At 41.9% G+C, this 23,729-nt stretch overlaps 1 pseudogene; it reads right to left on the bottom strand.

Annotated features, from left to right (window-relative positions):
* LOC133564867 (alsin-like) overlaps window positions 1–23,729 on the bottom strand; it is a 130,340-nt pseudogene that overhangs the window by 76,716 nt on the left and 29,895 nt on the right.

Here is a 23,729-nt window from a genome sequence, read left to right as displayed (position 1 = left end):
TTAAACAAGTTGAAAAACTTATTCGGGTGTTACCATTTAGTGGTCAATTGTACGGAATATGTACTGTACTGTGCAATCTACTAATAAAAGTATCAATCAATCAATCAAAGATCGAATTGTGTTTTTTCCCGCTACTTGGTGCATAATTTCTGCCATACGGAGCATGATACGGAGTGATTACTGAAATACTAAAGAACACTCCGGACTGTGCTATAAACATTTTGTCCCTGGTAAGTGAACTACCATGAATTGATTAACGTGGACCCCCGACTTAAACAAATTGAAAAACTTATTCGGGTTTTACCATTTATTGGTCAATTGTACGGAATATGTACTGAACTGTGCAATCTACTAATAAAAGTACCAATCAATCAATCAAAACACAGCTACTAGTGTTAGTTTCGTTTCCAACCTTTTCTGACTAATCATAACAGATGGCTTGATTGAAGAATGCATTAGAAGTTAGTAGAGGTTGCCCTCGAGTGGGTTCTTCAGACCACCACAGACTGCCAGGAATTCAGGATATAACAGTTTTATTCTCCTTCAACGGTGTAACCGATTTTTTTTATTTTATTTTAATCTTCTATTTTTTTCTCCCATTCCCCCCCCCCCCTGGTTACCTGTATCTCATCTTTTTTGTAAGGGGCGCTGGAAGCCGGCAGACCCGTCAGCGATCCTGTTCTGTCTCCCTGTAATGTTTGTCTGATCTTGAATGGGATTTTGCTGAAAATTGTAATTTTCCTGAAGGAACTCTCCTGACGGAATAAATAAAGTACTATCTAATCTAATCTAATGTCCTTTGCTTTTCAGCACAGTGTCTTTTCTGCGTCCGTGTCTCTCAGCAGCACCTCCAACTCCAACTACTCGTTTCATCACGGCTGCTGCTAATAAGGCGACAGGTGATTAGATAACAAGGCCCACCTGGGCCATCTACACACCTGTCGCTGTCTTCGAGGCCGATCCTGACACACCCCGTTCCGCAGGTCACGCCCCCCTCCACAAAGTTTATATAGGATCAGGTAGAGTTTTATGACAGTACAGATTGACTGGTACAAGGTCAACTAAAATGAGTTTCCCAAAGAAAGCATTACAAGCATGTCGTGTGTATTTTTTTAAAATACCTCCGTGTCGGAGTACCGTTTATGTTTTTTAGCGTTTCAGATATGGCAGGCAAAATCAGCCACCACTTTAATTAGCGATTTCGCGATGAGGAAAGTCAAGAGTCCAATAATTCATGGCGATGACAACATGTAGAAATTTTTGTCCACAGAGCGCAAGAAGGCTTCTCAAAATCGTCAATGAGTGTCACAAGCAAAAGTGGCCCCACCACACAAGCTGTGAGACTATCATTCTTTTAAGCAAGCGCGTAGGCCACGGGTGTCAAACTCATTTTTTCTGGGCCGCAAACACCTGGAAATTATATGTGTCAACAAAGTACTTAATATTTTCTCACTAAATTTGAGAAATTTTTTTCCTTTAGACAGAAAAAATATATGTGCTGCTTGGAACTGATTGATTGATTGATTGAAACTTGTATTAGTAGATTGCACAGTACAGTACATATTTCCTACAATTGACCACTAAATGGTAACACCCGGCAAAGTTTTTAAACTTGTTTAAGTCGGGGTCCACGTTAATCATTCAATGCATGCCTTTTAAACTTTAATAGTATCCATTATTGCTACAAATATTACAGTATATTGTCCATCCATCTTCTTCCGCTTATACGAGGTCGGGTTGCGGGTCACCAGCCTAAGCAGGGAAGCCCAGACTTCCCTCTCCCCAGCCACTTCGTCTAGCTCTTCCCAACGTGTCCTGGGTCTTCCCCGTGGCCTCCTACCAGCTGGACGTGCCCTAAACACCTCCCTAAGGAGGCGTTCGGGTGGCATCCTGACCAGATGCCCGAACCACCTTATCTGGCTCCTCTCGATGTGGAGGAGCAGCGGCTTTACTTTGAGTACCTCCTGTATGGCAGAGCTTCTCACCCTATCTCTAAGGGAGAGCCCCACCACCCGGCGAGGAAACTCATTCTGGCCGCTTGTACCCGTGATCTTGTCCTTTCGGTCATGACCCAAAGCTCATGACCATAGGTGAGGATGGGAACGTGGATCGACCGGTAAATTGAGAGCTTTGCCTTCCGGCTCAGCTCCTTCTTCACCACAACGGATCGATACAACGTCCGCATTACTGTAGACGCCGCACCGATCCGCCTGTCGATCTCACGATCCACTCTTCCCCCACTCGTGAACAAGACTCCGAGGTACTTGAACTCCGCCACGTGGGGCAGGGTCTCCTCCCCAACCCGGAGATGGCACTCCACCCTTTTCCGGGCGAGAACCATGGACTCGGACTTGGAGGTGCTGATTCTCATTCCGGTCCCTTCACACCCGGAACAGTATATTGTCATACTTTCCAAACACGTTTTGTCTAAATTAAAATAAATGCTCAAATATCTGCTTGACTTATGATTTTACAGCAAACTACCCATCAAATTAATAAAAACGGCAATACCTTTTACGGTGTTCTTTACAGCATCCATCCATTTTCTACCGCTTATTCCATTTTTTTTTTTTTGGAGTCGCGGGGGGCGCTGGCGCTTATCTCAGCTACAATGGGGCGGAAGGCGGAGTACACCCTGGACAAGTCTCCACCTCATCACAGGGCCAACACAGATAGACAGACAACATTCACACTCACATTCACACACTAGGGCCAATTTAGTGTTGCCAATCAACCTATCCCCAGGTGCATGTCTTTGGAGGTGGGAGGGGCCTATCCCCAGGTGCATGTCTTTGGAGGTGGGAGGGGCCTATCCCCAGGTGCATGTCTTTGGAAGTGGGAGGAAGCCGGAGTACCCGGAGGGAACCCACGCAGTCACGGGGAGAACATGCAAACTCCACACAGAAAGATCCCGAGCCTGGGATTGAACCCAGGACTGCAGGACCTTCGTATTGTGAGGCAGACGCACTAACCCCTCTGCCACCGTGAAGCCTCTTTACAGTACATTACTATAAATTGAACAAAAATTACAATTTTTTTTGCACTAAAATTCTGCCGCATGGTCAGGATTGTACCGCCTCTGCCTCAATTTCGAGCCAGGAACAACCCTGATATTGACGTAACCACAACTATTGTTTTAGGATCGTTTTAAACCACCGCGAAAATACACAAACTGTTGCCAGTCATTAAAGTAAAAATGCTGCATGTTAACCAGAATGTACACAGACCTGGCCAGTTGATCTCCGTGTCCTAGTTGGCCCTCAGAGCCTCTGCCCCAGCTCCACACCTCCGTCTCCAGCGTGGGAAAACCCTCCTCGGTTGCTGAAGTGAGGATCGGGCTAGAAGAGGATGACTTGCTGCCATAAATGTGCGGTCTGGATGGGGTTTCTGGAAGAAAAGCATGTTAACCATTGTACTGGAGCCAGTTCCAGCTCGTGGTGCCCAAGACCAGACTTAAGACCAGGGGAGACAGGGCCTTCTCTGTGGTCGGCCCCAAGCTCTGGAACACTCTGCCGCTCCATGTTCAAACTGCTTCCACAGTGGAGTGTTTTAAGTCTCGTCTTAAGACCCACTTTTATTCTTTGGCTTTTAACACTACGTGAGTTGTGTGGTCCTCTGTGTTTTTATACACTTTGATTTCTATTTTACTGTTTGAATTGATTTTACCCTTTAAAATTGTTTTTAATCATATTTGTTTTTATATTGTTTTTATTGGTTTTATATTTATTTATTTTTTGTTTTTATTCAGTCATTGGTGGAGCATAATATATATATATTTTTTTAAATGTATTATTATTATTATTATTTTTTACAATTGTTTTTAACATGGCTGTGCAGCACTTTGGAAACGTTATTGACGTTATTGACGTTACTGCACTGGCTTCCTGTGCACTTAAGATGTGACTTTAAGGTTTTACTACTTACGTATAAAATACTACACGGTCTAGCTCCATCCTATCTTGCCGATTGTATTGTACCATATGTCCCGGCAAGAAACCTGCGTTCAAAAGACTCCGGCTTATTAGTGATTCCTAGAGCCCAAAAAAAGTCTGCGGGCTATAGAGCGTTTTCCGTTCGGGCTCCAGTACTCTGGAATGCCCTCCCGGTAACAGTTCGAGATGCCACCTCAGTAGAAGCATTTAAGTCTCACCTTAAAACTCATCTGTATACTCTAGCCTTCGAATAGACCTCCTTTTTAGACCAGTTGATCTGCCGCTTCTTTTCTTTCTCCTATGTCCCCCCCTCCCTTGTGGAGGGGGTCCGGTCCGATGACCATGGATGAAGTACTGGCTGTCCAGAGTCGAGACCCACGATGAACCGCTCGTCGGGACCCAGGATGGACCGCTCGCCTGTATCGGTTGGGGACATCTCTACGATGCTGATCCGCCTCCGCTTGAGATGGTTTCCTGTGGACGGGACTTTCGCTGCTGTCTTGGATCCGCCTTGAACTGAACTCTCGCGGCTGTGTTGGAGCCACTATGGATTGAACTTTCACAGTATCATGTTAGACCCGCTCGACATCCATTGCTTTCGGTCCCCTAGAGGGGGGGGGTTGCCCACATCTGAGGTCCTCTCCAAGGTTTCTCATAGTCAGCATTGTCACTGGCGTCTCACTGGATGTGAATTCTCCCTGCCCACTGGGTGTGAGTTTTCCTTTCCCTTTTGTGGGTTCTTCCGAGGATGTTGTAGTCGTAATGATTTGTGCAGTCCTTTGAGACATTTGTGATTTGGGGCTATATAAATAAACATTGATTGATTGACTGATTGATATTGTTGTTTAAATGGGCTATATAAATAAAGTGGATTGGATTGGATTATACAGATAGTCCTCGTTCAGGGATGGGCGTATCGATACCAAGTATCGATACTTGGTGAGTATCGGTATCGTATCGATATTGGCGTGATGGTATCGATACTTCACCAAATTAAGCGAATCACTCCGATTAAAATAAAAATGTGAGCGCTCCTCACCACTCCACCCTCCTCCCTAGGGATGGGTCGCGAACGAGATTTAAAAACACTTTTAAAATTCATCTTCAACCCAAAATAAATATACTTAACATGACGCTTGGTGCTTTGGCGCACACACATCAGTATAATTCGCTCCAAGGTTCACTCGGACACGCACACACACACACACACGCGTGCGTTTCCAGTGCGACTTAATGTCTTGGTTGTAAACTGTAAAGTATTTTATCGCACTAAAATAACGATAAGAATTTCTCAGTTCTTTTGTTTTGTGTTCATTTTTACAACTGTTTAATAACAAGTGTTTTCTTTTTTAACTTAAGTTCTTGTGTGTTGTGAGGCGACTAGCCAAGTTCAGTATTTGTTTTCACCTTATTTGCACGACTTACTTTATTGTAATTGATATTATTACTTTTTTTATTTGAATTTCTCAGATCTTTTGTTTTGTGTTCATGTTTACAACTTTGTTCAATAACTAGAGTTTTGTTATTTACCTTAAGTGTTTGTGTGTTTTGAGGCGACATGCCAGGTTCAGTAGTTGTTTGCACCTTATTTGCATTACTTTATTGCTATTGATATTACTTTTGTAATAAATATTTTATATTTTGACTTATAAATAAATAAATGATGAATGGGTTGTACTTGTATAGCGCTTTTCTACCTTCAAGGTACTCAAAGCGCTTTGACACTACTTCCACATTTACCCATTCACACACACATTCACACACTGATGGAGGGAGCTGCCATGCAAGGCGCTAACCACCACCCATCAGGAGCAAGGGTGAAGTGTCTTGCTCAGGACACAACGGACGTGACGAGGTCGGTACTAGGTGGGGATCGAACCAGGGACCCTCGGGTTGCGCACGGCCACGCTCCCACTACGCCACGCCGCCCATAAATTAAATTAAATTAAATTAAATTAAATTAAATTGTTGTCCTGTGTTGTATCATAATCAATTAATAAAGGCAAAAGTACAAATTTGTTTTTCAAAAGTATCGATACCCCGAAGTCCTGTCTCCCCCCCCCCCCCCCCGCATCAGATGACGACACTTCCGGTATCGGCGATACTGGCCGGTATCGGATCGGATCGGTATGGATACCCAAATTTGCGATATTGCCCACCCCTACCTCGTTCATACCAAGTTTACTTCATGGTTAAGTTTCGTGGTTACTAAATTAACGCCGTACAAAGAGGAAAAAAAACGACTTGTTACCAGCGGAAGTGGGGTACGAGGTAGGACATTTTTGGTCTTTTTGGTTAACTTCAACCTGCATTATGTCTGTCAAGCTCGATGCAGACTTCTGGTGGTAGTGCGTCAAAAAAAAGGTAAGTGAAAGTGAAGTAATCAACTTTGGTTGCGAGCCTGGTTTAAAGGGGGTCATACTATGAATTTGTTTCTACTTTTAAAGGCCTACTGAAACCCACTACTAGCGACCACGCAGTCTGATAGTTTATATATCAATGATGAAATATTAACATTGCAACACATGCCAATACGGCCGGTTTAGTTTACTAAATTGCAATTTTAAATTTCCCGCGAAGTGTCCTGTTGAAAACGTCGCGGTATGAGGACGCGTGCAACATTTTTTTCCAGCCCGATCCAAGCTATAAGTAGTCTGCTTTAATCGCATAATTACACAGTATTCTGGACATCTGTGTTGCTGAATCTTTTGCGATTTGTTCAATAAATAATGGAGACGTCAAAGAAGAAAGATGTAGGTGGGAAGCGGTGTATTGCGGCCGCCTTTAGCCACACAAACACAGCCGGTGTTTCCTTGTTTAAAATTCCCGAAGGTGAAGCTTTAATATGGAACAGAGCGGTCAAACCAACGCTGGTTCCTGACCACATGTCAACCGGCAGGTTTCGGCGAGAAAATTGTGGTAGTAAGTTGGCTCTTACCGTAGACATGAGCGGAGCTTGCCTCCTCCTGCAACTGCGGACTATTACTTCCTCCAAACCGGAGACACTGGCGGTCACCACACCCCTCCGACTTTCAGGTACCATATAATCCAGGGGTAGGGAACCTATGGCTCTAGAGCCAGATGTGGCTCTTTTGATGACTGCACCTGGCTCTCAGATAAATCATGATAAGTAATGAATAATTCCCCTGGTAATCACAGTGTCAAAAGTAACGTTGAAAATATAAAACATTCTCATGCATTTAAATCCATCCATCCGGTTTGTACCGCACCAGTTCAACAAGTCGCATTAATGGTAAGAAGTATTTTATTTATTGTTGTATAGCTTCAGAATAACAATTTTATTAAAAAGAATAAGGTACTTATTTTACTCTAAAAATGTTGGTCTTACTTAAAAAAAACCTCATTGTTGTATTCAGTCTTAAAAAAAATAGTATACGGCTCTCACGGAAATACTTTTTAAAATATCTGGCTTGTATTGCTCTCTCAGCCAAAAAGGTTCCCGACCCCTGATATAATCTCACTAAAAAACTAGTAACACAATAAGCAGATAAGGGATTTTCCAGAATTATCCTAGAAAATTTATCTAATTACATCAGAATCGCCCTCACTGCCCTTGCCTTTTTTTTGTGTCTAGTCCTTCACTCTCACTATCCGTCCATCCATCCATCCATTTTTTCTACCGCTTATTCCCTTTCGGGGTCACGGAGGGCCCTGGCGCCTATTTCAGCTACAATCGGGCATAAGGCGGGGTACACCCTGGACAAGTCGCCACCTCATCCACGAATCTTTCATCCTCGCTTGAATTAATGGGGAAATTGGCGCTTTCTCGGTCCGAATCGCTCTAGCTGCTGGTGGCCATGATTGTAAACAATGTTCAGATGTGAGGAGCTCCGCAACCCGACATCGTCTGCTACTTCCGGTACAGGCAAGGCTTTTTTATTAGCGACCAAAAGTTGAGAACTTTATCGTCGATGTTCTCTACTAAATCCTTTCAGCAAAAATATGGCAATAACGCGAAATAATCAAGTTCGACACATAGAATGGATCTGCTATCCCCGTTTAAATAGGAACATCGCATTTCAGTAGGCCTTTAAAACACTTCCTCGTAGTCTAGATCAGTGGTCCCCAACTTTTTTGTATCCGCGGACCGGTCAACGCTTAATAATTTATCCGGGGTAGTGGGGGGTGTCCTTTTTTTTTTTTTTTTTTTCTTCTTCATGAAAAAGGGACGTTTTTTTCATGAAAAAGGGAGGTTTTTGTGGTTGATGCACTAATTGTAAGTGTATATTGTGTTTGTTATGTTGATTTAATTTAAAAAAAAAAAAAGTTTTTTTTTTTTTTTTTTTTCATAAAAAATTCTTTTGCGGCCCGGTACCAATCGGGCCACGGCCGGTGGTTGGGGACCACTGGTCTAGATAACATGTAATGAAGGTTCTTTGGTAAAAATGTTGCAGAGATCATGTTTTACAGATCATCTTCAAGCTGTGGGCGGTCTTATTTACGTGCCTCACCTTCGACCATGTCTTGTAGTTTTTAGCACTTCCATAGCAAATCTACTGACGGATTAAGATTGAACTATATGTTTATTTGTATGGGGGTAAAAAAAACAGCCCACAGCTCAGAAAGAGATATTGTTGGCAGTCCTAAAATGGGCGCTTCCAGGCCATTGGTTCAGAAACAATGTCCTAACTTACACTAAAACTCAATTTACACCACGGAATGGAATGGAATGGAATTCATTGGTAATCCGAAGCCACCTGTACTGATAAGATAAAACAGTGACCACAACACGTGGTTATCAATTCTGTGCATACCTGCAAATAATCCCTGTATTTAGAAAAAGGCCACACAACAACCTAAACATTTTTCCAGGTCAAATAAATAAACAATCCGGAGAGTAAGGTCCTTGCCAGGTCAGCAGCTCTACTTTGGACTCATGCCAGATGTCTCAACTCTTCAACTTTAAATCAAAGTGGGTCAATTTGAGGGTAAAGGCCGTTAATTGTTTAGTTTTTTTTACATTTTCGTCTAGTACTGTTTCTCTTTAAAGAAGATTTTCAACCTATAATAAAATATTTTCATAACTGTTGGTAAGATACATGGAGTTACAACTGGTTAAAGGCCTACTGAAACCCACTACTACCCACCACGCAGTCTGATAGTGTATATATCAATGATGAAATCTTAACATTGCAACACATGCAATTTTAAATTTCTCGCGGAAGTATCATGCTAAAACATTGCGGTATGATGACGCCTGCGCGTAACATCACGCATTGTAGAGGACATTTTGTTCCAGCACCATTCCCAGCTATAAGTCGTCTATTTTCATTGCATAATTACACAGTATTATGGACATCTGTTTTGCTGAATCTTTTGCAATTTGTTCAATGAATAATGGAGACGTCAAAGAAGAAAGCTGTAGGTGGGAAGCGGTGTATTGCGGCCGCCTTTAGCAACACAAACACAGCCGGTGTTTCATTGTTTACATTCCCGAAGGATGACGGTGAAGCTTTATTATGGAACAGAGCGGTCAAGCGAACATGGTTGGATTGGACCACACACACAAAGTACAGTGTATTATGCAGCGATCATTTCGAAAGATCGTGTTTCGAAGAGGGTCCCTTGCGAAGGGCAGAGATGGGCATCGCCACCACCCGTCGACTGGTGCTGAAGAAATGTGCGGGGCTGACCTTCAGGTTGTACAGGTACAACCAAATAATCTCACTAAAACACTAGTAACACAATAAGCAGATAAGGGATTTTCCAGAATTATCCTAGTAAATTTGTCTAATAACATCTGAATCTCTCCACTGTATATACATCCACCCATCCATCAACTTACGCTTATCCGAGGTAGGGTCGCGGGGGCAGCAGCCTAAGCAGGGAAGCCCAGACTTCCCTCTCTCCAGCTACTTTGTCCAGCTCTTCCCGGGGGATCCCGAGGCGTTCCCAGGCCAGCCGGGAGACATAGTCTTCCCAACGTGTCCTGGGTCTCCTACCGGTCGGACATGCCCTAAACACCTCCCTAGGGAGGCATTCGGGTGGCATCCTGACCAGATGCCCGAACCACCTCATCTGGCTCCTCTCGATGTGGAGGAGCAGCAGCTTTACTTTGAGTTCCTCCCGGATGGCAGAGCTTCTCACCCTATCTCTAAGGGAGAGACCCGCCACCCGGCGGAGGAAACTAATTTCGGCCGCTTGTACCCGTGATCTTATCCTTTCGGTCATGACCCAAAGCTCATGACCATAGGTGAGGATGGGAACGTAGATCGACCGGTAAATTGAGAGCTTTGCCTTCCGGCTCAGCTCCTTCTTCACCACAACGGATCGGTACAAAGTCCGCCTTACTGAAGACGCCACTCTGATCCGCCTGTCGATCTCACGATCCACTCTTCCCTCACTCGTGAACAAGACTCCTAGGTACTTGAACTCCTCCACTTGGAGCAGGGTCTCCTCCCCAACCCGGAGATGGCACTCCACCCTTTTCCGGGCGAGAACAATGGACTCAGTCCCACTGTATAGTCTTTTTTTTTTGTAGTTCTTCCCTCTCACTTTCCTCATCCACGAATCTTTCATCTTTGCTCAAATTAAATGGGGAAATCGTCGCTTTCTCGGTCCGAATCGCTCTCTCTGCTGGTGGCCATGATTGTAAACAACGTTCAGATGTGAGGAGCTCCACAACCCGTGACGTCACGCGCACATTGTCTGCTACTTCCGGTACAGGCAAGGCTTTTTTTATCGGCACCAAAAGTTGAGAACTTTATCGTCGATGTTCTCTACTAAATCCTTTCAGCAAAAATATGGCAATATCGCGAAATGATCAAGTATGACACATAGAATGGACCTGCTATCCCCGTTTAAATAAGAACATTTCATTTCAGTAGGCCTTTAAATGACACCTCTGTCATGGCCTGAGGGGTCTGTATCGCTTTTACTGGGACCACACAAAAAAACTACAAAATGTGCTGACCCCCCCTTTCCCTATTCTGACAAAACACTACCGCTTAGGTCCACTGGCGCCGCCAAAATCAACCAAAATTTCAGTTAAAGCCCCACTTAGGACCTTTTAAGTTCCTAAGTGGGGCTTTAAGTTACTCCCACTACTACTTACTATGGGTAGGTGTTCCAGGTAAGGAGCTTCGCCTTGTTCCGGTTTTCCCGTCCTGGCTTAAGTCTGAAAGATTGGAGCTCTTGTATCCTTGCAGTGACTTCTTCTTCTTCTTCTGCAGGGACAACTCTTCCAAGTCCATTGGAGTGGAGGATCTGACCCCCTCACTGGTGTCATAGGAGAGATGATTAATAATCAGGTGTGATACTGCAGCTTGACCATTTTTTCAATTGTCCTACCAAACTGTCGCCTCATTTGCATAGTCGGAGGATAGCTGGTCGTTGAAAGGAGTTGAGGAGACGCAGCTGTCATCTGGACAAAAAGATGACCACGTGAACTATGCCGCCAAACACATGAAAAAAAGTACACGCCCACCTGAGGTCTGACTGCTCAGCGAGTCGCTATCGCCGAGCCCGCTGCTATTTTGCATCTCTAATGAGTGACCAGAGAGTTTTTGGAGAAGGTTCTGAAGCTCCAGCTCATTAGGGAAAGCACATTTCTTTTTATCTGTCAAGCCTGGCAGTGGGTATGATGTCGGGCAGCTGTCCGTCTGGGTTAGGAGGTCAGCTTGTCCATCGGGCTCAGATTTTCCAACATTCCTGAGAGAAAGACCAACAAAAAAGAAAAAAAATATATTCATTAACAAAAATCTGAAATGCAAAAACGTGAAAATATATCAAAAAGTATTGTATTACTGTACTCTTTGTTGTTCGATATGCTGTAAGTGTATGGAAATAACTGTTTGATATCTATGGGTCCCGTCAGCTGGTTGAAACCTTTGTTTGGAGCGTCTTCTGGCTGAAGTCTGAGAATGCAAAAAGAAAAGCTTTTAGAATAAGATAGAACTTTGTTGTCATTGCACGTCAAAAATACAACAAAATGAGTTTTCAGTACAACCGTCCAAGAGCAGACAAACAATATACAGAGACAGGGGTAAACAGGACAGGAAGCGCACCGTAAAAAAGGGTACACTGCTAAAAGTCAGCGTTCAAAAACAAGAAAAAACAAAACAAAAATTAGAAGTAATTTATATGAACTACCTTGTTTCCTTGAATTGCCGCCGGGTATATAGTATGCGCCTGACTAGAATTACTGCCGGGTCAAACTCGTTTCGCAAAATATTATTTTTATTAGCGCATGTCTAGAATTTCCGCCGGGTCAAACTCGTTTCGCAAAATAATTAGCATATGCCTAGAATTTCCACCGGGTCAAACTCGTCACGTCACGGGTGACACTTCCCCTGTCATCATTTTCAAAATGGAGGAGGGTGATTTCAATAATTTGAAATCGCATAAAGGGAAGAAGATTAGAAGGATTTAAGGTCCAAGCTATTTATTTTGCTAAAAAGAACAGTAAGCAGCTATGTTTTATTAATATACCATAGCTGCGTGTGTCAAATATGAGTCATTAAATGACTCCCACCTCCTGGTGGTAAAGGGCGCTAGTGATCCTTCTTGCGACAATTCGGCTGCAGAAGAAGTGACAACAAGCAGCAAGAGTGAGCAGCCATCGTTTATTTTTTCCTCTCGCTTGCACTTTTAACATGGAGGATTACATATTTAAAATAAAACAGTTTTCTAAACTGGACTTTCAATCGAAGCAGGAGGTAATAAAGGAAGATCTCCATCGAGACAGAGAGACTTTTAAAACTGAAGAAACATAAGACTTCTATAAACAAGTTATCGATGCTTTTGATCAGAAGGAGCTGCGCATGGACTTCATTTATAAGTAAAGGTAAGACCATAATAACGTTTTTTTTTTATGAAATGTGCTTTTCATGATGGTATCCTTACATCACACTCAAATTTATAAGCGCAGGCCTAAATTTACCGCATGCCTTTGGTAAACGCCGGAGTGAGAAGAGGTTTTAAATTAATTAGCGCCCCGGCGGCAATTCAAGGAAATACGGTAACCAAAATTACCTGCCAATAGAACAAGCAAATTTGGTTTGTCAGGACTTTCCAAAACAAAGTAATAGAATAAAATAAAGCTGATGATAAATTTTCTGCTGTCCCCTTTATTTAGAAAAGTATCGGAATACATTACCCTAACAAGCATGTAAGAGCACACAAACAACCTCGAGACTTCCATTCATCCATTTTCTACCGCTTGTCCCTTATGGGGTCGCAGGGGGGTGCTGGAGTATATCTCAGCTGCATTAGGGCAGAAGGCGGAGTACACCCTGGACAAGTCGCCACCTCATCACAGGGCCAACACAGAGAGACAGACAACATTCACACTCACATTCACTCACCAGGGCCAATTTAGTGTTGCCAATCAACCTATCCCCAGGTGCATGTCTTTGAAGGTGGGATGGGCCTATCCCCAGGTGCATGTCTTTGGAGGTGGGAGGAGCCTATCCCCAGGTGCATGTCTTTGGAGGTGGGAGGGGCCTATCCCCAGGTGCATGTCTTTGGAGGTGGGAGGGGCCTATCTCCAGGTGCATGTCTTTGGAGGTGGGATGGGCCTATCCCCAGGTGCATGTCTTTGGAGGTGGGAGGAGCCTATCCCCAGGTGCATGTCTTTGGAGGTGGGAGGGGCCTATCTCCAGGTGCATGTCTTTGGAGGTGGGAGGGGCCTATCCCCAGGTGCATGTCTTTGGAGGTGGGAGGGGCCTATCCCCAGGTGCATGTCTTTGGAGGTGGGAGGGGCCTATCCCCAGGTGCATGTCTTTGGAGGTGGGAGGAAGCCGGAGTACTCGGAGGGAACCCACGCAGTCACGGGTAGAACATGCAAACTCCACACCGAAATATCCCGGACTACTCGGGACCTTCGTATTGTGAGGCATATGCACTAACCCCTGTCCCACCGTGCTGCCCAACCTCGAGACTTGCAACGGGGAAATGGGCGGGGGTTACGGGTCCGGAACTGCAGCCACCAGGGCGCAACTCTGTAAACCAGGGGTAGGGAACCTATGGCTCTAGAGCCAGATGTGGCTCTTTTGATGACTGCATCTGGCTCTCGGATAAATCTGAGCTAACACTGCTTAACACAATAAGTAATGACTAATTCCACTTGTAATCAAAGTGTTAAAAATAACGTTCAAAATATTAAACATGCTCATGCATTTGAATCCATCCATCCTTTTTCCTACCGCACTTTATTTATATTTTTTTTTAGGGCTTGCCCTCCTGGGGGTTCTTCAGACCACCAAGCACCGATATGAAAGCCTGTTTCAGGGTTACGATATTTTTTTATTTTTCAATAAGTCTCTCAGTTGCTTTCCAGCAATTGTCTTTTTCTCTTTCGTTTTCGCTCGCACTCTGGCTCCAGCTCCAGCTCCAACCCTGTCTTTCCTCCTGGCTGCTGCTTAGAACATAGCGACAGGTGATTAGATAACAAGGCCCAGGTGGGTTGTCTACGCACCTGTCGCTGATTTCGAGGCCGGTCCTGGCATGCCCCGCTTCACTGCAGGCCCTCAGGCCACGCCCCCTCCACAGTTCAGAATATCAATGTTATTGCAAAGAATAAGAGACCTATTATTCTCTAGTAATGTTGGTCTTACATAAAAATGCATGCATTTAGTTGTGTTCAGTGTTGAAAAAAAAATGTATATGGCTCTTACGGAAATACATTTTAAAATATTCGGATTCTTGGCTCTCTCAGCCAAAAAGGTTCCCGACCCCTGCTGTAAACCATCATACCACGAAGGGGTTGAAGCGGCGAAGGTGTAGGGTGGGTGTGCGTATGTGTATAGTAGTCCATGTTTTGTCTATAAGCTTGAAAGCCACTTCGCTCGGCGTCCCACAAACAGAGTCTAAGTATCTTTGAAAAGGGGGGAGGGATTTTGGTCTCACTGGGGTGTTCGCAGCGTGGTCCTGCCAATATTGTTTTTGGTCAGGGCAAGCAAACCTACTCAGTGGCCTAGTGGTTAGTGTATCGCCCTGGGATCGGTCGGTTAAGAGTTCAAACCCCGGCTGAGTCATACCAAAGACTATAAAAACGGGACCCATTACCTCCCTGCTTGGCACTCAGCATCGAGGGGTTGGAATCGGGGGTTAAATCACCAAAAATTATTCCCGGGCGCGGCCAGCGCTGCTGCTCACTGCTCTCCTCACCTCCCAGGACGTGAACTAGGGGATGGGTCAAATGTAGAGGACAAATTTCACCACACATTGTGTGTGTGGGACAATCATTGGGGCGGTTTAGCTCGGTTGGTGGAGTGGCCGTGCCAGCAATTTGAGGGTTGCAGGTTCGATTCCCGCTTCCGCCATCCAAGTCACTGCCGTTGTGTCCTTGGGCAAGACACTTTACCCACCTGCTCCCAGTGCCACCCACACTGGTTTGAATGTAACTTAGATATTGGGTTTCACTATGTAAAGCGCTTTGAGTCACTTGAGAAAAAGCGCTATATAAATATAATTCACTTCAATTCACTTTAACTTTAAACACGGTCATGATCCGCCGCCCGGATCATATGTTGTTTGGGTTTTTGAGTTTGTCTGTGCACTTCCTTGTTCGTTCCTTGTTTCCATGGTTTCGCATTTGTTCCACCTGCCCTTGTTTTTGACGCGCACCGGTGGTAATTTATTATTTCCTTATTTAAGCCTGCCTTTTCCTTTCACGCGGCCTGGCCTTGTAAAGGTTTTGCTGCATGCAATTTGCGACTACGTCAATTCCCTACTATGGTAAACTTGCTTGGTTTTTGTTAGCTTCCACGCTATGTTCCATTGTTTCCTAGCTCCAATGCTAGCGCTTTGTTTTGCCGTTTGTGCCTAGTGCAAGTTTTTCTGTTTATAGTCTGTTCTTTAGTTTTAGCTCGGTTGGTAGAGTGGCCGTGCCAGCAAGTTGAGGGTTGCAAGTTCAATTCCCGCTTGTGCCATCCTAGTTACTGCCGTTGTGTCCTTGGGCAAGACACTTTACCCACCTGCTCCCAGTGCCACCCACACTGGTTCAAATGTAACTTAGATATTGGGTTTCACTATGTAAAGCGCTTTGAGTCACTTGAGAAAAGCGCTATATAAATATAATTCACTAATTCACTAATAAATCATTACTTCTTACGTACGCTGTGTCCGAGCCCGATCTGCATCTTGGAAGAGCACCACCCGCATCACGATGCCCCGTAGCCGTAACAAACACAATCCAACGGTTTGTTAGCTCTAATTCAGGCTCTCAAATTGATCATAATTTCGTCTTGCAGCGCGGAAAGCTTCTCTGAGATGTTATCCAATTTGGGGTTACATTTTGATATCGCCAAAATCTGAGTGCTCGCATCCATCCGTTATCTTACAAATGTGTCGATAGACCAGAGCAAGGCTCAATCCAATCAGTAAACGTAGATGTTACAACATTTCCAAATGGATTTCCTCGATGTTTTCGACATAAAGAACTGCCAGGCACACAATTCGCCACTTCTACCAAGAGTCCCTCATCTACCCAGTAGAAAGGACAAGTAGGATTCCTCGAACCTGTGCTTTACGTCAAAAATATCTTGTCGATTGAGTTGAGGGACCAGTATATCAATTTGTTTTCGATTTTGCAAAACAGTGCAAAATAAGATGCTCTTAGAATGTTAAGACAAAGACAAAGAAGCAAAGCAGGAGAAATAGGAAAGGGAAGGGAATGTGTCCGCCTTTGTTGAGAGCCAAACAAGAACATTTAAGACGGTTTTGTTGTGGCATGTATCAGCAGAGTCAATATAATTTAATTTGAGTGCATACTTACCTCCGCCGACATGCTTTCAGTTAGCTCCACCCCCAGCGGACAGTAGTGTGCATCGTCGACAGAGAGAGACTCGTCTTTCTTCGTCAGCGACAGTTGTGATGCGGACCGCTTCTCTGGAAGTTTGTTTGTATTGGAGTTTTGGGGATGCAGACTACGGACCAGAGCCAGGCTGTGGTAAGCCCCACAAGCTACCTGTTAGGAAATGAAAAACCCAATACTGGAAATGTAACATTTATTTTCAATAGTTAGATGAAGATATCGGAATGTACCTGAATCACATGTCTGCCTGCCAAGTGCTCCACCTGGACCAAAGTTCAAAAAAAGGATTGCATTATATATAAATACATGTGTGATGCAATAAATTAAGGGTTTCGAAGGAGTCCGGTTTGACTATCAATCTTCTTAAAGGAATATTCTCCACCTTTAAAGGCCTACTGAAAGCCACTACTAGCGACCACGCAGTCTGATAGTTTATATATCAATGATGAAATATTAACATTGCAACACATGCCAATACGGCCGGTTTAGTTTACTTAATTGCAATTTTAAATTTCGCGCAAAGTATCCTGCTAAAACGTCGCGGTATGACGACGCCAGCGATAAGGCGTCTGTTTACATCGCATAATTCCACAGTATTATGGACATCTGTGTTGCTGAATCTTTTGCAATTTGTTCAATGAATAATGGAGACGTCAAAGAAGAAAGCTGTGGGTGGGAAGCGGTGTATTGCGGCCGCCTTTCGCAACACAAACACAGCCGGTGTTTCATTGTTTACATTCCCGAAAGATGACAGTCAAGCTTTACTATGGAACAGAGATGTCAAGCGAACACGGTTGGATTGGACCACACACACAAAGTACAGTGTATTATGCAGCGGTCATTTCGAAAGATCGTGTTTCGAAGAGGGTCCCTTGCAAAGGGCAGAGATGGGCATCGCCACCACTCGTTGACTTGTGCTGAAGAAAGGTGCGGGGCCGACCTTCAGGTTGTACATTTTTTAATTTTTTTTATTGTTTTGGAAAGTCTTGACAAGCCGAATTTTCTTGTTATATTTGCAAATCATTTTGCTTAGTTCAAATAAAATACCCCTAATTTTTGTATTTTTTTTTCTTGTTTGGGAAAGTCTTGATAAGCCGAATTTTCTTGTTGTATTTGCAGATCATTTTGCGTAATTTAAATAAAATACCCCTCATTTTTGTATTTTTTTTTCTTGTTTTCGGAAAGTCTTGAAAAGCCGAATATTCTTGTTCTATTTGCAGATCATTTTGCGTAATTCAAATAAAATACCCCGCATTTTTGTATTTTTTTTTCTTGTTTTGGAAAGTCTTGACAAGCCGAATTTTCTTGTTCTATTTGCAGATCATTTTGTTTAGTTCAAATAAAATACCCCTCATTTTTGTATTTTTTTTTTCTTGTTTTAGAAAGTCTTCATAAGCCGAATTTTCTTGTTTTATTTGCAGATAATTTTGTTTAGTTCAAATAAAATACCCCTCATTTTTGTATTTTTTTTTTCTTGTTTTGGAAAGTCTTGATAAGCCGAATTTTCTTGTTCTATTTGCAGATCGTTTTGCGTAGTTCCAATAAAATACCCCTGATTTTTGTATTTTTTTTTCTTGTTTTGGAAAGTCTTGACAAGTCGAATTTTCTTGTTCTATTGGCAGATAATTTTGTTTAGTTCAAATAAAATACTCCTCATTTTTGTATTTTTTTTCCTGTTTTGGAAAGTCTTGACAAGTCGAATTTTCTTGTTCTATTGGCAGATAATTTTGTTTAGTTCAAATAAAATACCCCTCATTTTTGTATTTTTTTTTCTTGTTTTGGAAAGTCTTGATAAGCCGAATTTTCTTGTTTTATTTGCAGATAATTTTGCGTAATTCAAATAAAATACCCCTCATTTTTGTATTTTTTTTTCTTGTTTTGGAAAGTCTTGATAAGCCGAATTTTCTTGTTTTATTTGCAGATCATTTTGCGTAGTTCCAATAAAATACCCCTCATTTTTGTATTTTTTTTTCTTGTTTAGGAAAGTCTTAATAAGCCGAATTTTCTTGTTCTATTTGCAGATCATTTTGCTTAGTTCCAATAAAATACCCCTCATTTTTGTATTTTTATTTTTTGTTTTGGAAAGTCTTGATAAGCCAAATTTTCTTGTTCTATTGGCAGATCATTTTGCGTAATTCAAATAAAATACCCCTTATTTTTGTATTTTTTTTTCTTGTTTTGGAAAGTCTTAATAAGCCGAATTTTCTTGTTCTATTTGCAGATCATTTTGCGTAATTCAAATAAAATACTCCTCATTTTTGTATTTTTTTTTCTTGTTTGGGAAAGTCTTGATAAGCCGAATTTTCTTGTTCTATTTGCAGATCGTTTTGCTTAGTTCAAATAAAATACTCCTCATTTTTGTATTTTTTTTTCTTGTTTTGGAAAGTCTTGACAAGCCGAATTTTCTTGTTCTATTTGCAGATCATTTTGCGTAATTCAAATAAAATACCCCTTATTTTTCTATTTTTTTTTCTTGTTTTGGAAAGTCTTGACAAGCCGAATTTTCTTGTTCTATTGGCAGATAATTTTGCGTAATTCAAATAAAAAACTCCTCATTTTTGTATTTTTTTTTCTTGGTTTGGAAAGTCTTGACAAGCCGAATTTTCTTGTTCTATTGGCAGATCATTTTGTGTAATTCAAATAAAATACCCCTCATTTTTGTATTTTTATTTCTTGTTTTGGAAAGTCTTAATAAGCCGAATTTTCTTGTTCTATTGGCAGATAATTTTGCGTAATTCAAATAAAACACTCCTCATTTTTGTATTTTTTTTTCTTGTTTTGGAAAGTCTTGATAAGTCGAATTTTCTTGTTGTATTTGCAGATTATTTCGCGTAATTCAAATAAAATACCCCTTATTTTTGTATTTTTTTTTCTTGTTTTGGAAAGTCTTAATAAGCCGAATTTTCTTGTTCTATTTGCAGATCATTTTGCGTAATTCAAATAAAATACCCCTCATTTTTGTATTTTTTTTTCTTGTTTTGGAAAGTCTTGACAAGCCGAATTTTCTTGTTCTATTTGCAGATCATTTTGCTTAGTTCAAATAAAATACCCCTCATTTTTGTATTTTTTTGTTTTTGTTTCGGAAAGTCTTGATAAGCCAAATTGTCTTGTTCTATTGGCAGATCATTTTGCGTAATTCAAATAAAATACTCCTCATTTTTGTATTTTTTTTTCTTGTTTTGGAAAGTCTTGATAAGCCAAATTGTCTTGTTCTATTGGCAGATCATTTTGTGTAATTCAAATAAAATACCCCTCATTTTTGTATTTTTATTTCTTGTTTTGGAAAGTCTTAATAAGCCGAATTTTCTTGTTCTATTGGCAGATCATTTTGCGTAATTCAAATAAAACACTCCTCATTTTTGTATTTTTTTTTCTTGTTTTGGAAAGTCTTGATAAGTCGAATTTTCTTGTTGTATTTGCAGATTATTTCGCGTAATTCAAATAAAATACCCCTTATTTTTGTATTTTTTTTTCTTGTTTTGGAAAGTCTTAATAAGCCGAATTTTCTTGTTCTATTTGCAGATCATTTTGCGTAATTCAAATAAAATACCCCTGATTTTTGTATTTTTTTTTCTTGTTTTGGAAAGTCTTAATAAGCCAAATTTTCTTGTTCTATTTGCAGATCATTTTGCTTAGTTCAAATAAAATACCCCTCATTTTTGTATTTTTATTTCTTGTTTTGGAAAGTCTTGATAAGTCGAATTTTCTTGTTCTATTGGCAGATAATTTTGTTTAGTTCAAATAAAATACCCCTCATTTTTGTATTATTTTTTTCTTGTTTTGGAAAGTCTTGACAAGCCGAATTTTCTTGTTCTATTGGCAGATAATTTTGTTTAGTTAAAATAAAATACCCCTCATTTTTGTATTATTTTTTTCTGGTTTTGGAAAGTCTTGATAAGCCGAATTTTCTTGTTCTATTTGCAGATCATTTTGCTTAATTCAAATAAAATACCCCTGATTTTTTTTTTTTTTTCTTGTTTTGGAAAGTCTTGACAAGTCGAATTTTCTTGATCTATTGGCAGATAATTTTGTTTAGTTCAAATAAAATACCCCTCATTTTTGTATTTTTTTGTTCTTGTTTTTAAACACTGACTATACACTTCAACAACCAAAAATGGTTCTTTACAAAATGACTTCATAAAAACTCCAATAGAGAACATAACTCAGTGTTGCATTCAGTGACCTTTTGTGGTTTCCAGACAGGAAAGTTGCTCGTGACCAGGCCCAGCTGACAGCCGCTGCCCCAAGACCACAGCTCGTTCTGGGCTGACAGTGCCAGGCTGTGCTCCCGTCCGCACGCCAGGTCCAGGATGCGAACCACCGCTGGAGGAACCGCTTCATTGTCCACCACAGCCAGCGGGTATGGTTCTGCAACTGTGACAAACAGACAGGATAAAGTCAGCCTGAATGCTATTTTAGAAAGGGGCTCCAATATCAAGGGGGTCATGTTTTTTTCCCCCACTGCTGTCAGTTGTGTTTGTGTGCTACTTTGTCTGTCTAAATCCGAGGCACCCAAACGTGTTGCCTCCAAGGGGCCAAAGGGAAAATGTATGAATTGACATCATGCTAGCAAGTATTTTAGTGTGATTAATCACAATTAATTAAATTCAAAAGGGTGTTTATAATTTCGCCTTGCAAAGAGGAAAGCTTCTCCGAGATGTTTTCTAGTTTGTGATTTGTGTGATTTAAAAAATAGCTAGCTCGCGCTTTTCATTGCTGCCTAACTAAGGTGAGAACGTTTCTAGGTGAACACTATTTCAGTCTGTGGTTAGTGAACACGAGGCATAACTGAGTGTTTAATTTCGCCTTGCAAAGCGGAAAGCTTCTCCGAGATGTTTTCTAGTTTGGGATTTGTGTGAATTAAAAAATAGCTAGCTCGCGCTTTTCGTTGCTGCATAATTAAGGCGAGAATGTTTCTAAGTGAACACTATTTTAGTCTGTGGTTATTGAACACGAGGCATAACAGGGTGTTTGATTCCGCCTTGCAAAGCGGAAAGCTTCTCTGAGATGTTGCACAGTTTGTGATTTGTGTGATTAAATAGATAGCTAGCACACATTTTTCTTTGCTGCTCAACTAAGATGAGAAAGTTAGTAGGTGAACTGCTCTGTGGTTAACGAACATAGGGCATAACTGGGTGTTTAATTTTGCCTTGCAAAGTGGTAAGCTTCGCTGAGATGTTGTCCAGTTTTCGGTTTGTGTGATTAAAAAATAGCTGGCTCACACTTTTCTTTGCTGCTTAACTAAGATTAGAAAGTTGCTAGGTGAACACGTGGCATAACTGGGTGTTTACTTTTGCCTTGCAAAGCGGGAAGCTTCACCGAGATGTTCTCCAGTTTGTGATTTGTGTGATTAAATAGATAGCTAGTTCACATTTTTCTTCGCTGCCTAAGATGAGAAAGTTAGTAGGTGAACTGCTCTGTGGTTAATGAACACGAGGCATAACTGGGTGTTTAATTTCGCCTTGCAAAGTGGAAAGCTTCTCTGAGATGTTATCCAGTTTGTGATTTGTGTGATTAAATAGATAGCTAGCTCACATTTTTCTTTGCTGCTTAACGAAAATAAGAAAGTTAGTAGGTGAACTGCTCTGTGGTTAACGAACATAGGGCATAACGGGATGTTTAATTCCGCCTTGCAAAGTGGTAAGCTTCTCTGAGATGTTATCCAGTTTTCGGTTTGTGTGATTAAAAAATAGCTGGCTCACACTTTTCTTTGCTGCTTAACCAAGATGAGAAAGTTGCTAGGTGAACACGTGGCATAACTGGGTGTTTACTTTTGCCTTGCGAAGCGGGAAGCTTCACCGAGATGTTCTCCAGTTTGTGTTTTGTGTGATTAAATAGATAGCTAGTTCACATTTTTCTTTGCTGCTTAACTAAGATGAGAAAGTTAGTAGGTGAACTGCTCTGTGGTTAATGAACACGAGGCATAACTGGGTGTTTAATTTCACCTTGCAAAGTGGAAAGCTTCTCTGAGATGTTATCCAGTTTGTGATTTGTGTGATTAAATAGATAGCTAGCTCACATTTTTCTTTGCTGCTTAACGAAAATAAGAAAGTTAGTAGGTGAACTGCTCTGTGGTTAACGAACATAGGGCATAACTGGGTGTTTAATTTCGCCTTGCAAAGTGGTAAGCTTCTCTGAGATGTTATCCAGTTTTCGGTTTGTGTGATTAAAAAATAGCTGGCTCACACTTTTCTTTGCTGCTTAACTAAGATGAGAAAGTTGCTAGGTGAACACGTGGCATAACTGGGTGTTTACTTTTGCCTTGCGAAGCGGGAAGCTTCACCGAGATGTTCTCCAGTTTGTGATTTGTGTGATTAAATAGATAGCTAGTTCACATTTTTCTTTGCTGCTTAACTAAGATGAGAAAGTTAGTAGGTGAACTGCTCTGTGGTTAATGAACACGAGGCATAACTGGGTGTTTAATTTCGCCTTGCAAAGCGGAAAGCTTCTCCGAGATGTTATCCAGTTTTCGGTTTGTGTGATTAAAAAATAGCTTGCTCACACTTTTCTTTGCTGCTTAAATGAGAACGTTTCTAGGTAAACACGTGGTTGTTGATCACGAGGCATAACTGGGTGTTTGGGACAAATGCCACTTAATCTGAAGTGATGCACGAGAAGGAGAAAAATGGAAACTAAATCATGAATGTCAGGAGGACAGACTTGATTATAGCGTAGTAACCACAGAGGAAACGCGCCACAAGAGAAGGAGGGAAAGAAAACAAAATGAGGCGATGACTGACCAGTAACATTTGAGTCTGTGCCACCCTCAGTCGGCCCACACTGTCCAGCAGTGTTCTCCCCCCACATGTACACGCCGCCCTGCTCACTCAGCGCTCCGCAATGGAAACCACCGGAGGCCACGCGGACCACCGTCGTCCCCTGCAGGGAGACCTCCAACACCGGGGTTGACACTGGAACGCTAAGGCCCCTCCAGAGCAGCTCTCCAAAGGAGTACACCTGACCACCTGGGGGACGACAAGGGGGGCAATGTCAAGTTTGGACTGTAAAGAATATGTGGT

The sequence above is a fragment of the Nerophis ophidion genome, linkage group LG13, assembly GCF_033978795.1.
Source record: "Nerophis ophidion isolate RoL-2023_Sa linkage group LG13, RoL_Noph_v1.0, whole genome shotgun sequence".
NCBI classification, from domain to species: Eukaryota; Metazoa; Chordata; class Actinopteri; order Syngnathiformes; family Syngnathidae; genus Nerophis; species Nerophis ophidion.
This window is presented reverse-complemented; position numbering and strand designations above follow the sequence as displayed.